The sequence below is a fragment of the Hyla sarda genome, unplaced genomic scaffold (assembly GCF_029499605.1).
Source record: "Hyla sarda isolate aHylSar1 unplaced genomic scaffold, aHylSar1.hap1 scaffold_2117, whole genome shotgun sequence".
Classification (NCBI taxonomy): domain Eukaryota; kingdom Metazoa; phylum Chordata; class Amphibia; order Anura; family Hylidae; genus Hyla; species Hyla sarda.
In genome coordinates, this window is record NW_026608782.1 from 1 (window position 1) to 13978 (window position 13978).

The following is a 13978-nucleotide window of genomic DNA, read 5'->3' on the forward strand; positions in this document are numbered from 1 at the left end:
CTTGTTGGGCCCGCCCCTTTCACGGTTATCGCTTCTCGGCCTTTTGGCTAAGATCAAGTGTAGTATCAGTTCTTATCAGTTTAATATCTGATACGTCCCCTATCTGGGGACCATATATTAAATGGATTTTTGAGAACGGGGGCCGATTTCGAAGCTTGCTTCCGTCGCCCTATGCATTGACCCGATATGGCAGTATCTTCGGGTACAGTGCACCACCCCCTTACAGGGTTAAAAAGAAAGATTCCTACTTTCATTGCTACCTGCTTGCTGGCTAGCCAGCTAGCCAGCCCTGTGGGCCTTGCTGCTGCTGCAGCCAAAAAACAAAAGGTGGTGCTGCTGCTGCTTCTGCTGCTTCTGCTTCTGCTTGTGTCTGGCCCCTGTTGGAGCGTCCAGGCACAGGACTTCTGCTGCTGCTGACTAAATGGCCTCCTTAATTGGATCATTTGAGTAGCCAGCACACCTGTGCAGGTAGGGCATGACATGATAGGCAGCTGCCTTGATAGCGGGTGGGTGCTGAATGTTCCTAATTGACAAAATAAGATTAATGCTTATGAAGAAATATAAAATCTCATCCCTTCCCCAATATCGCGCCACACCCCTACCCCTTAATTCCCTGGTTGAACGTGATGGACATATGTCTTTTTTCGACCGTACTAACTATGTAACTATGTAACATAACATGGGGGGGGGGGGTCTCCTGGCTGTTCACACAGGTGTGTCATTGCTGTACATTGACCATGCATTGCTTCTGTGGTATTGCAAAGGCAAAGACAAATGCTTCCAGCCATCCATTGCACTAATGGATTGGTCATCAGCTGGCTGTCTATGTCCCGCATCAATATAGACCAAAGTACAGAGGGTTAGGCTATGCTATTGTGCACCTACCTGATGCATCAGAAGGTGCGAGGCCCTTGCTAAATTCTGTGCACAGACTTTGAGATCTATGCTTTAGACTGTATCTAAACCTGCTCCAACATGGACTGACATTCTGGCCTACTTTCAGCCGATGCGACTTGTCTGTCGCTGAACAGTCGCTTTTTATGTATTCAGCACCTATGTATAATGTTGTAAAAATGCTCTAGAAGCTAAAGTCGCAGAAATGTCACACATATTTGGCCTGCAACTTTCTGTGCGACAAATTCAGACAGGAAAAATCAGTATAAATCCTTAGAAAATTATCCCCCAGTGTCTCCATCTGCTGGCGGTATTGAATAAGCATTGCTGCACTGATGGGGTATGCATTAGACGAAAAAAAAGAAGAAAAAGAAGAATAATACGCCCAGAAAAGAGGCGAAAAGGAGAAAAACGTAAAAAAACGTGAAAAAAAAGTAAGAGGAAGAGAAGGGAAAAAAAGGTGGAAATGGGTTTAAAAGTGATTTCGGCGGAGAAATATATATATATATATATATATATATATATATATATATATATATATGCGCACACACACACATAGATATAAACGTATTCTCCGTTGAGATATTGCAGCCGCTGCTGTGTCCAGGCCCAGGAGCCTTAGCACTGTGCTGTGATGTCACTCAATACCACTGACATCACTAGGTGTAAACAACATCTCTCCTTTGCTGTGTATGTGACTATGGAGCTGTTTGGTGATGTCGTCTATTACGGCCTTCATAGAAGCAACAGGAGATTGTTGCATCCATCTTGAACCCTCAGAACTACAGTGCTATGATGTCACTCACTTCCACAGGCCTTGCAGAGTGTAAACAACAACAACCCAGCTTTGTTGTGTATGTAACCAAAGGGATTTGTGATGTCACCTAGAACCTTCACAGCAGCGACAGCTTTATGAGGAGCATCAGCACTGCTCTGCCTGAGCAGAACCATCACCGCCATAGGTTGTCAAATAACCCGGATTTAACCCACACAGGTAAGTCCAATGGGGTGCAGGCATGTCCTCTATGCTTACAGCTTCCCGTGGGTGTTGGTTTGATACCGTTTGGGGACAGCCAAGGAGGCATCTGCAGGCAACAAAGGTAGGTGTGTGCTTGTGTGTGTGTTTCCTATGCAGATCCTAAGCCCAGTGTCACATGCAAGTAGGAGGAGTAAGAAGGGTTCCTGGCAAATCCGGGTTATGGATTGCATTTAAAAAGGCCCCGTGGGAGTGCAATGGGCCCCTGTCTTGCTGCTTAGCAATAATGGTATGGGTTTAGGTTCTGCTGTGTGTACTGGTGGTTGACTGCCCCCCAGCCCAGAGTGTGCATGGAAAATTGTCTGGCAGCCTCCCTGACAGCAAGCAGTGATAGTGCCCATGAAGGGGACCTTGTTGGGCCCGCCCCTTTCACGGTTATCGCTTCTCGGCCTTTTGGCTAAGATCAAGTGTAGTATCTGTTCTTATCAGTTTAATATCTGATACGTCCCCTATCTGGGGACCATATATTAAATGGATTTTTGAGAACGGGGGCCGATTTCGAAGCTTGCTTCCGTCGCCCTATGCATTGACCCGATATGGCAGTATCTTCGGGTACAGTGCACCACCCCCTTACAGGGTTAAAAAGAAAGATTCCTACTTTCATTGCTACCTGCTTGCTGGCTAGCCAGCTAGCCAGCCCTGTGGGCCTTGCTGCTGCTGCAGCCAAAAAACAAAAGGTGGTGCTGCTGCTGCTTCTGCTGCTTCTGCTTCTGCTTGTGTCTGGCCCCTGTTGGAGCGTCCAGGCACAGGACTTCTGCTGCTGCTGACTAAATGGCCTCCTTAATTGGATCATTTGAGTAGCCAGCACACCTGTGCAGGTAGGGCATGACATGATAGGCAGCTGCCTTGATAGCGGGTGGGTGCTGAATGTTCCTAATTGACAAAATAAGATTAATGCTTATGAAGAAATATAAAATCTCATCCCTTCCCCAATATCGCGCCACACCCCTACCCCTTAATTCCCTGGTTGAACGTGATGGACATATGTCTTTTTTCGACCGTACTAACTATGTAACTATGTAACATAACATGGGGGGGGGGGGTCTCCTGGCTGTTCACACAGGTGTGTCATTGCTGTACATTGACCATGCATTGCTTCTGTGGTATTGCAAAGGCAAAGACAAATGCTTCCAGCCATCCATTGCACTAATGGATTGGTCATCAGCTGGCTGTCTATGTCCCGCATCAATATAGACCAAAGTACAGAGGGTTAGGCTATGCTATTGTGCACCTACCTGATGCATCAGAAGGTGCGAGGCCCTTGCTAAATTCTGTGCACAGACTTTGAGATCTATGCTTTAGACTGTATCTAAACCTGCTCCAACATGGACTGACATTCTGGCCTACTTTCAGCCGATGCGACTTGTCTGTCGCTGAACAGTCGCTTTTTATGTATTCAGCACCTATGTATAATGTTGTAAAAATGCTCTAGAAGCTAAAGTCGCAGAAATGTCACACATATTTGGCCTGCAACTTTCTGTGCGACAAATTCAGACAGGAAAAATCAGTATAAATCCTTAGAAAATTATCCCCCAGTGTCTCCATCTGCTGGCGGTATTGAATAAGCATTGCTGCACTGATGGGGTATGCATTAGACGAAAAAAAAGAAGAAAAAGAAGAATAATACGCCCAGAAAAGAGGCGAAAAGGAGAAAAACGTAAAAAAACGTGAAAAAAAAGTAAGAGGAAGAGAAGGGAAAAAAAGGTGGAAATGGGTTTAAAAGTGATTTCGGCGGAGAAATATATATATATATATATATATATATATATATATATATATATGCGCACACACACACATAGATATAAACGTATTCTCCGTTGAGATATTGCAGCCGCTGCTGTGTCCAGGCCCAGGAGCCTTAGCACTGTGCTGTGATGTCACTCAATACCACTGACATCACTAGGTGTAAACAACATCTCTCCTTTGCTGTGTATGTGACTATGGAGCTGTTTGGTGATGTCGTCTATTACGGCCTTCATAGAAGCAACAGGAGATTGTTGCATCCATCTTGAACCCTCAGAACTACAGTGCTATGATGTCACTCACTTCCACAGGCCTTGCAGAGTGTAAACAACAACAACCCAGCTTTGTTGTGTATGTAACCAAAGGGATTTGTGATGTCACCTAGAACCTTCACAGCAGCGACAGCTTTATGAGGAGCATCAGCACTGCTCTGCCTGAGCAGAACCATCACCGCCATAGGTTGTCAAATAACCCGGATTTAACCCACACAGGTAAGTCCAATGGGGTGCAGGCATGTCCTCTATGCTTACAGCTTCCCGTGGGTGTTGGTTTGATACCGTTTGGGGACAGCCAAGGAGGCATCTGCAGGCAACAAAGGTAGGTGTGTGCTTGTGTGTGTGTTTCCTATGCAGATCCTAAGCCCAGTGTCACATGCAAGTAGGAGGAGTAAGAAGGGTTCCTGGCAAATCCGGGTTATGGATTGCATTTAAAAAGGCCCCGTGGGAGTGCAATGGGCCCCTGTCTTGCTGCTTAGCAATAATGGTATGGGTTTAGGTTCTGCTGTGTGTACTGGTGGTTGACTGCCCCCCAGCCCAGAGTGTGCATGGAAAATTGTCTGGCAGCCTCCCTGACAGCAAGCAGTGATAGTGCCCATGAAGGGGACCTTGTTGGGCCCGCCCCTTTCACGGTTATCGCTTCTCGGCCTTTTGGCTAAGATCAAGTGTAGTATCTGTTCTTATCAGTTTAATATCTGATACGTCCCCTATCTGGGGACCATATATTAAATGGATTTTTGAGAACGGGGGCCGATTTCGAAGCTTGCTTCCGTCGCCCTATGCATTGACCCGATATGGCAGTATCTTCGGGTACAGTGCACCACCCCCTTACAGGGTTAAAAAGAAAGATTCCTACTTTCATTGCTACCTGCTTGCTGGCTAGCCAGCTAGCCAGCCCTGTGGGCCTTGCTGCTGCTGCAGCCAAAAAACAAAAGGTGGTGCTGCTGCTGCTTCTGCTGCTTCTGCTTCTGCTTGTGTCTGGCCCCTGTTGGAGCGTCCAGGCACAGGACTTCTGCTGCTGCTGACTAAATGGCCTCCTTAATTGGATCATTTGAGTAGCCAGCACACCTGTGCAGGTAGGGCATGACATGATAGGCAGCTGCCTTGATAGCGGGTGGGTGCTGAATGTTCCTAATTGACAAAATAAGATTAATGCTTATGAAGAAATATAAAATCTCATCCCTTCCCCAATATCGCGCCACACCCCTACCCCTTAATTCCCTGGTTGAACGTGATGGACATATGTCTTTTTTCGACCGTACTAACTATGTAACTATGTAACATAACATGGGGGGGGGGGGGTCTCCTGGCTGTTCACACAGGTGTGTCATTGCTGTACATTGACCATGCATTGCTTCTGTGGTATTGCAAAGGCAAAGACAAATGCTTCCAGCCATCCATTGCACTAATGGATTGGTCATCAGCTGGCTGTCTATGTCCCGCATCAATATAGACCAAAGTACAGAGGGTTAGGCTATGCTATTGTGCACCTACCTGATGCATCAGAAGGTGCGAGGCCCTTGCTAAATTCTGTGCACAGACTTTGAGATCTATGCTTTAGACTGTATCTAAACCTGCTCCAACATGGACTGACATTCTGGCCTACTTTCAGCCGATGCGACTTGTCTGTCGCTGAACAGTCGCTTTTTATGTATTCAGCACCTATGTATAATGTTGTAAAAATGCTCTAGAAGCTAAAGTCGCAGAAATGTCACACATATTTGGCCTGCAACTTTCTGTGCGACAAATTCAGACAGGAAAAATCAGTATAAATCCTTAGAAAATTATCCCCCAGTGTCTCCATCTGCTGGCGGTATTGAATAAGCATTGCTGCACTGATGGGGTATGCATTAGACGAAAAAAAAGAAGAAAAAGAAGAATAATACGCCCAGAAAAGAGGCGAAAAGGAGAAAAACGTAAAAAAACGTGAAAAAAAAGTAAGAGGAAGAGAAGGGAAAAAAAGGTGGAAATGGGTTTAAAAGTGATTTCGGCGGAGAAATATATATATATATATATATATATATATATATATATATATATATGCGCACACACACACATAGATATAAACGTATTCTCCGTTGAGATATTGCAGCCGCTGCTGTGTCCAGGCCCAGGAGCCTTAGCACTGTGCTGTGATGTCACTCAATACCACTGACATCACTAGGTGTAAACAACATCTCTCCTTTGCTGTGTATGTGACTATGGAGCTGTTTGGTGATGTCGTCTATTACGGCCTTCATAGAAGCAACAGGAGATTGTTGCATCCATCTTGAACCCTCAGAACTACAGTGCTATGATGTCACTCACTTCCACAGGCCTTGCAGAGTGTAAACAACAACAACCCAGCTTTGTTGTGTATGTAACCAAAGGGATTTGTGATGTCACCTAGAACCTTCACAGCAGCGACAGCTTTATGAGGAGCATCAGCACTGCTCTGCCTGAGCAGAACCATCACCGCCATAGGTTGTCAAATAACCCGGATTTAACCCACACAGGTAAGTCCAATGGGGTGCAGGCATGTCCTCTATGCTTACAGCTTCCCGTGGGTGTTGGTTTGATACCGTTTGGGGACAGCCAAGGAGGCATCTGCAGGCAACAAAGGTAGGTGTGTGCTTGTGTGTGTGTTTCCTATGCAGATCCTAAGCCCAGTGTCACATGCAAGTAGGAGGAGTAAGAAGGGTTCCTGGCAAATCCGGGTTATGGATTGCATTTAAAAAGGCCCCGTGGGAGTGCAATGGGCCCCTGTCTTGCTGCTTAGCAATAATGGTATGGGTTTAGGTTCTGCTGTGTGTACTGGTGGTTGACTGCCCCCCAGCCCAGAGTGTGCATGGAAAATTGTCTGGCAGCCTCCCTGACAGCAAGCAGTGATAGTGCCCATGAAGGGGACCTTGTTGGGCCCGCCCCTTTCACGGTTATCGCTTCTCGGCCTTTTGGCTAAGATCAAGTGTAGTATCTGTTCTTATCAGTTTAATATCTGATACGTCCCCTATCTGGGGACCATATATTAAATGGATTTTTGAGAACGGGGGCCGATTTCGAAGCTTGCTTCCGTCGCCCTATGCATTGACCCGATATGGCAGTATCTTCGGGTACAGTGCACCACCCCCTTACAGGGTTAAAAAGAAAGATTCCTACTTTCATTGCTACCTGCTTGCTGGCTAGCCAGCTAGCCAGCCCTGTGGGCCTTGCTGCTGCTGCAGCCAAAAAACAAAAGGTGGTGCTGCTGCTGCTTCTGCTGCTTCTGCTTCTGCTTGTGTCTGGCCCCTGTTGGAGCGTCCAGGCACAGGACTTCTGCTGCTGCTGACTAAATGGCCTCCTTAATTGGATCATTTGAGTAGCCAGCACACCTGTGCAGGTAGGGCATGACATGATAGGCAGCTGCCTTGATAGCGGGTGGGTGCTGAATGTTCCTAATTGACAAAATAAGATTAATGCTTATGAAGAAATATAAAATCTCATCCCTTCCCCAATATCGCGCCACACCCCTACCCCTTAATTCCCTGGTTGAACGTGATGGACATATGTCTTTTTTCGACCGTACTAACTATGTAACTATGTAACATAACATGGGGGGGGGGGGGTCTCCTGGCTGTTCACACAGGTGTGTCATTGCTGTACATTGACCATGCATTGCTTCTGTGGTATTGCAAAGGCAAAGACAAATGCTTCCAGCCATCCATTGCACTAATGGATTGGTCATCAGCTGGCTGTCTATGTCCCGCATCAATATAGACCAAAGTACAGAGGGTTAGGCTATGCTATTGTGCACCTACCTGATGCATCAGAAGGTGCGAGGCCCTTGCTAAATTCTGTGCACAGACTTTGAGATCTATGCTTTAGACTGTATCTAAACCTGCTCCAACATGGACTGACATTCTGGCCTACTTTCAGCCGATGCGACTTGTCTGTCGCTGAACAGTCGCTTTTTATGTATTCAGCACCTATGTATAATGTTGTAAAAATGCTCTAGAAGCTAAAGTCGCAGAAATGTCACACATATTTGGCCTGCAACTTTCTGTGCGACAAATTCAGACAGGAAAAATCAGTATAAATCCTTAGAAAATTATCCCCCAGTGTCTCCATCTGCTGGCGGTATTGAATAAGCATTGCTGCACTGATGGGGTATGCATTAGACGAAAAAAAAGAAGAAAAAGAAGAATAATACGCCCAGAAAAGAGGCGAAAAGGAGAAAAACGTAAAAAAACGTGAAAAAAAAGTAAGAGGAAGAGAAGGGAAAAAAAGGTGGAAATGGGTTTAAAAGTGATTTCGGCGGAGAAATATATATATATATATATATATATATATATATATATATATATATGCGCACACACACACATAGATATAAACGTATTCTCCGTTGAGATATTGCAGCCGCTGCTGTGTCCAGGCCCAGGAGCCTTAGCACTGTGCTGTGATGTCACTCAATACCACTGACATCACTAGGTGTAAACAACATCTCTCCTTTGCTGTGTATGTGACTATGGAGCTGTTTGGTGATGTCGTCTATTACGGCCTTCATAGAAGCAACAGGAGATTGTTGCATCCATCTTGAACCCTCAGAACTACAGTGCTATGATGTCACTCACTTCCACAGGCCTTGCAGAGTGTAAACAACAACAACCCAGCTTTGTTGTGTATGTAACCAAAGGGATTTGTGATGTCACCTAGAACCTTCACAGCAGCGACAGCTTTATGAGGAGCATCAGCACTGCTCTGCCTGAGCAGAACCATCACCGCCATAGGTTGTCAAATAACCCGGATTTAACCCACACAGGTAAGTCCAATGGGGTGCAGGCATGTCCTCTATGCTTACAGCTTCCCGTGGGTGTTGGTTTGATACCGTTTGGGGACAGCCAAGGAGGCATCTGCAGGCAACAAAGGTAGGTGTGTGCTTGTGTGTGTGTTTCCTATGCAGATCCTAAGCCCAGTGTCACATGCAAGTAGGAGGAGTAAGAAGGGTTCCTGGCAAATCCGGGTTATGGATTGCATTTAAAAAGGCCCCGTGGGAGTGCAATGGGCCCCTGTCTTGCTGCTTAGCAATAATGGTATGGGTTTAGGTTCTGCTGTGTGTACTGGTGGTTGACTGCCCCCCAGCCCAGAGTGTGCATGGAAAATTGTCTGGCAGCCTCCCTGACAGCAAGCAGTGATAGTGCCCATGAAGGGGACCTTGTTGGGCCCGCCCCTTTCACGGTTATCGCTTCTCGGCCTTTTGGCTAAGATCAAGTGTAGTATCTGTTCTTATCAGTTTAATATCTGATACGTCCCCTATCTGGGGACCATATATTAAATGGATTTTTGAGAACGGGGGCCGATTTCGAAGCTTGCTTCCGTCGCCCTATGCATTGACCCGATATGGCAGTATCTTCGGGTACAGTGCACCACCCCCTTACAGGGTTAAAAAGAAAGATTCCTACTTTCATTGCTACCTGCTTGCTGGCTAGCCAGCTAGCCAGCCCTGTGGGCCTTGCTGCTGCTGCAGCCAAAAAACAAAAGGTGGTGCTGCTGCTGCTTCTGCTGCTTCTGCTTCTGCTTGTGTCTGGCCCCTGTTGGAGCGTCCAGGCACAGGACTTCTGCTGCTGCTGACTAAATGGCCTCCTTAATTGGATCATTTGAGTAGCCAGCACACCTGTGCAGGTAGGGCATGACATGATAGGCAGCTGCCTTGATAGCGGGTGGGTGCTGAATGTTCCTAATTGACAAAATAAGATTAATGCTTATGAAGAAATATAAAATCTCATCCCTTCCCCAATATCGCGCCACACCCCTACCCCTTAATTCCCTGGTTGAACGTGATGGACATATGTCTTTTTTCGACCGTACTAACTATGTAACTATGTAACATAACATGGGGGGGGGGGTCTCCTGGCTGTTCACACAGGTGTGTCATTGCTGTACATTGACCATGCATTGCTTCTGTGGTATTGCAAAGGCAAAGACAAATGCTTCCAGCCATCCATTGCACTAATGGATTGGTCATCAGCTGGCTGTCTATGTCCCGCATCAATATAGACCAAAGTACAGAGGGTTAGGCTATGCTATTGTGCACCTACCTGATGCATCAGAAGGTGCGAGGCCCTTGCTAAATTCTGTGCACAGACTTTGAGATCTATGCTTTAGACTGTATCTAAACCTGCTCCAACATGGACTGACATTCTGGCCTACTTTCAGCCGATGCGACTTGTCTGTCGCTGAACAGTCGCTTTTTATGTATTCAGCACCTATGTATAATGTTGTAAAAATGCTCTAGAAGCTAAAGTCGCAGAAATGTCACACATATTTGGCCTGCAACTTTCTGTGCGACAAATTCAGACAGGAAAAATCAGTATAAATCCTTAGAAAATTATCCCCCAGTGTCTCCATCTGCTGGCGGTATTGAATAAGCATTGCTGCACTGATGGGGTATGCATTAGACGAAAAAAAAAAAGAAAAAGAAGAATAATACGCCCAGAAAAGAGGCGAAAAGGAGAAAAACGTAAAAAAACGTGAAAAAAAAGTAAGAGGAAGAGAAGGGAAAAAAAGGTGGAAATGGGTTTAAAAGTGATTTCGGCGGAGATATATATATATATATATATATATATATATATATATATATATATATGCGCACACACACACATAGATATAAACGTATTCTCCGTTGAGATATTGCAGCCGCTGCTGTGTCCAGGCCCAGGAGCCTTAGCACTGTGCTGTGATGTCACTCAATACCACTGACATCACTAGGTGTAAACAACATCTCTCCTTTGCTGTGTATGTGACTATGGAGCTGTTTGGTGATGTCGTCTATTACGGCCTTCATAGAAGCAACAGGAGATTGTTGCATCCATCTTGAACCCTCAGAACTACAGTGCTATGATGTCACTCACTTCCACAGGCCTTGCAGAGTGTAAACAACAACAACCCAGCTTTGTTGTGTATGTAACCAAAGGGATTTGTGATGTCACCTAGAACCTTCACAGCAGCGACAGCTTTATGAGGAGCATCAGCACTGCTCTGCCTGAGCAGAACCATCACCGCCATAGGTTGTCAAATAACCCGGATTTAACCCACACAGGTAAGTCCAATGGGGTGCAGGCATGTCCTCTATGCTTACAGCTTCCCGTGGGTGTTGGTTTGATACCGTTTGGGGACAGCCAAGGAGGCATCTGCAGGCAACAAAGGTAGGTGTGTGCTTGTGTGTGTGTTTCCTATGCAGATCCTAAGCCCAGTGTCACATGCAAGTAGGAGGAGTAAGAAGGGTTCCTGGCAAATCCGGGTTATGGATTGCATTTAAAAAGGCCCCGTGGGAGTGCAATGGGCCCCTGTCTTGCTGCTTAGCAATAATGGTATGGGTTTAGGTTCTGCTGTGTGTACTGGTGGTTGACTGCCCCCCAGCCCAGAGTGTGCATGGAAAATTGTCTGGCAGCCTCCCTGACAGCAAGCAGTGATAGTGCCCATGAAGGGGACCTTGTTGGGCCCGCCCCTTTCACGGTTATCGCTTCTCGGCCTTTTGGCTAAGATCAAGTGTAGTATCTGTTCTTATCAGTTTAATATCTGATACGTCCCCTATCTGGGGACCATATATTAAATGGATTTTTGAGAACGGGGGCCGATTTCGAAGCTTGCTTCCGTCGCCCTATGCATTGACCCGATATGGCAGTATCTTCGGGTACAGTGCACCACCCCCTTACAGGGTTAAAAAGAAAGATTCCTACTTTCATTGCTACCTGCTTGCTGGCTAGCCAGCTAGCCAGCCCTGTGGGCCTTGCTGCTGCTGCAGCCAAAAAACAAAAGGTGGTGCTGCTGCTGCTTCTGCTGCTTCTGCTTCTGCTTGTGTCTGGCCCCTGTTGGAGCGTCCAGGCACAGGACTTCTGCTGCTGCTGACTAAATGGCCTCCTTAATTGGATCATTTGAGTAGCCAGCACACCTGTGCAGGTAGGGCATGACATGATAGGCAGCTGCCTTGATAGCGGGTGGGTGCTGAATGTTCCTAATTGACAAAATAAGATTAATGCTTATGAAGAAATATAAAATCTCATCCCTTCCCCAATATCGCGCCACACCCCTACCCCTTAATTCCCTGGTTGAACGTGATGGACATATGTCTTTTTTCGACCGTACTAACTATGTAACTATGTAACATAACATGGGGGGGGGGGGTCTCCTGGCTGTTCACACAGGTGTGTCATTGCTGTACATTGACCATGCATTGCTTCTGTGGTATTGCAAAGGCAAAGACAAATGCTTCCAGCCATCCATTGCACTAATGGATTGGTCATCAGCTGGCTGTCTATGTCCCGCATCAATATAGACCAAAGTACAGAGGGTTAGGCTATGCTATTGTGCACCTACCTGATGCATCAGAAGGTGCGAGGCCCTTGCTAAATTCTGTGCACAGACTTTGAGATCTATGCTTTAGACTGTATCTAAACCTGCTCCAACATGGACTGACATTCTGGCCTACTTTCAGCCGATGCGACTTGTCTGTCGCTGAACAGTCGCTTTTTATGTATTCAGCACCTATGTATAATGTTGTAAAAATGCTCTAGAAGCTAAAGTCGCAGAAATGTCACACATATTTGGCCTGCAACTTTCTGTGCGACAAATTCAGACAGGAAAAATCAGTATAAATCCTTAGAAAATTATCCCCCAGTGTCTCCATCTGCTGGCGGTATTGAATAAGCATTGCTGCACTGATGGGGTATGCATTAGACGAAAAAAAAGAAGAAAAAGAAGAATAATACGCCCAGAAAAGAGGCGAAAAGGAGAAAAACGTAAAAAAACGTGAAAAAAAAGTAAGAGGAAGAGAAGGGAAAAAAAGGTGGAAATGGGTTTAAAAGTGATTTCGGCGGAGAAATATATATATATATATATATATATATATATATATATATATATATATGCGCACACACACACATAGATATAAACGTATTCTCCGTTGAGATATTGCAGCCGCTGCTGTGTCCAGGCCCAGGAGCCTTAGCACTGTGCTGTGATGTCACTCAATACCACTGACATCACTAGGTGTAAACAACATCTCTCCTTTGCTGTGTATGTGACTATGGAGCTGTTTGGTGATGTCGTCTATTACGGCCTTCATAGAAGCAACAGGAGATTGTTGCATCCATCTTGAACCCTCAGAACTACAGTGCTATGATGTCACTCACTTCCACAGGCCTTGCAGAGTGTAAACAACAACAACCCAGCTTTGTTGTGTATGTAACCAAAGGGATTTGTGATGTCACCTAGAACCTTCACAGCAGCGACAGCTTTATGAGGAGCATCAGCACTGCTCTGCCTGAGCAGAACCATCACCGCCATAGGTTGTCAAATAACCCGGATTTAACCCACACAGGTAAGTCCAATGGGGTGCAGGCATGTCCTCTATGCTTACAGCTTCCCGTGGGTGTTGGTTTGATACCGTTTGGGGACAGCCAAGGAGGCATCTGCAGGCAACAAAGGTAGGTGTGTGCTTGTGTGTGTGTTTCCTATGCAGATCCTAAGCCCAGTGTCACATGCAAGAAGGAGGAGTAAGAAGGGTTCCTGGCAAATCCGGGTTATGGATTGCATTTAAAAAGGCCCCGTGGGAGTGCAATGGGCCCCTGTCTTGCTGCTTAGCAATAATGGTATGGGTTTAGGTTCTGCTGTGTGTACTGGTGGTTGACTGCCCCCCAGCCCAGAGTGTGCATGGAAAATTGTCTGGCAGCCTCCCTGACAGCAAGCAGTGATAGTGCCCATGAAGGGGACCTTGTTGGGCCCGCCCCTTTCACGGTTATCGCTTCTCGGCCTTTTGGCTAAGATCAAGTGTAGTATCTGTTCTTATCAGTTTAATATCTGATACGTCCCCTATCTGGGGACCATATATTAAATGGATTTTTGAGAACGGGGGCCGATTTCGAAGCTTGCTTCCGTCGCCCTATGCATTGACCCGATATGGCAGTATCTTCGGGTACAGTGCACCACCCCCTTACAGGGTTAAAAAGAAAGATTCCTACTTTCATTGCTACCTGCTTGCTGGCTAGCCAGCTAGCCAGCCCTGTGGGCCTTGCTGCTG

At 46.2% G+C, this 13978-nt stretch overlaps 7 non-coding genes across 7 annotated transcripts; all 7 read left to right on the forward strand.

The window, feature by feature from the left end:
* The first annotated feature begins 27 nt into the window (after positions 1 to 27).
* On the forward strand, positions 28 to 218 carry LOC130319370 (U2 spliceosomal RNA). The gene has a single exon (XR_008865577.1). It is a non-coding gene; the product is annotated as a U2 spliceosomal RNA (small nuclear RNA).
* A 2089-nt stretch (positions 219 to 2307) lies between these two features.
* LOC130319352 (U2 spliceosomal RNA) lies at positions 2308 to 2498 on the forward strand. Its single transcript, XR_008865561.1, has one exon. It is a non-coding gene; the product is annotated as a U2 spliceosomal RNA (small nuclear RNA).
* Positions 2499 to 4583: 2085 nt separating this feature from the next.
* On the forward strand, positions 4584 to 4774 carry LOC130319364 (U2 spliceosomal RNA). The gene has a single exon (XR_008865572.1). It is a non-coding gene; the product is annotated as a U2 spliceosomal RNA (small nuclear RNA).
* Positions 4775 to 6862: 2088 nt separating this feature from the next.
* On the forward strand, positions 6863 to 7053 carry LOC130319373 (U2 spliceosomal RNA). The gene has a single exon (XR_008865579.1). It is a non-coding gene; the product is annotated as a U2 spliceosomal RNA (small nuclear RNA).
* Positions 7054 to 9141: 2088 nt separating this feature from the next.
* Positions 9142 to 9332, forward strand: LOC130319374 (U2 spliceosomal RNA). Its single transcript, XR_008865580.1, has one exon. It is a non-coding gene; the product is annotated as a U2 spliceosomal RNA (small nuclear RNA).
* A 2086-nt stretch (positions 9333 to 11418) lies between these two features.
* LOC130319375 (U2 spliceosomal RNA) lies at positions 11419 to 11609 on the forward strand. Its single transcript, XR_008865581.1, has one exon. It is a non-coding gene; the product is annotated as a U2 spliceosomal RNA (small nuclear RNA).
* Positions 11610 to 13698: 2089 nt separating this feature from the next.
* Positions 13699 to 13889, forward strand: LOC130319353 (U2 spliceosomal RNA). Its single transcript, XR_008865562.1, has one exon. It is a non-coding gene; the product is annotated as a U2 spliceosomal RNA (small nuclear RNA).
* Positions 13890 to 13978: the final 89 nt, after the last annotated feature.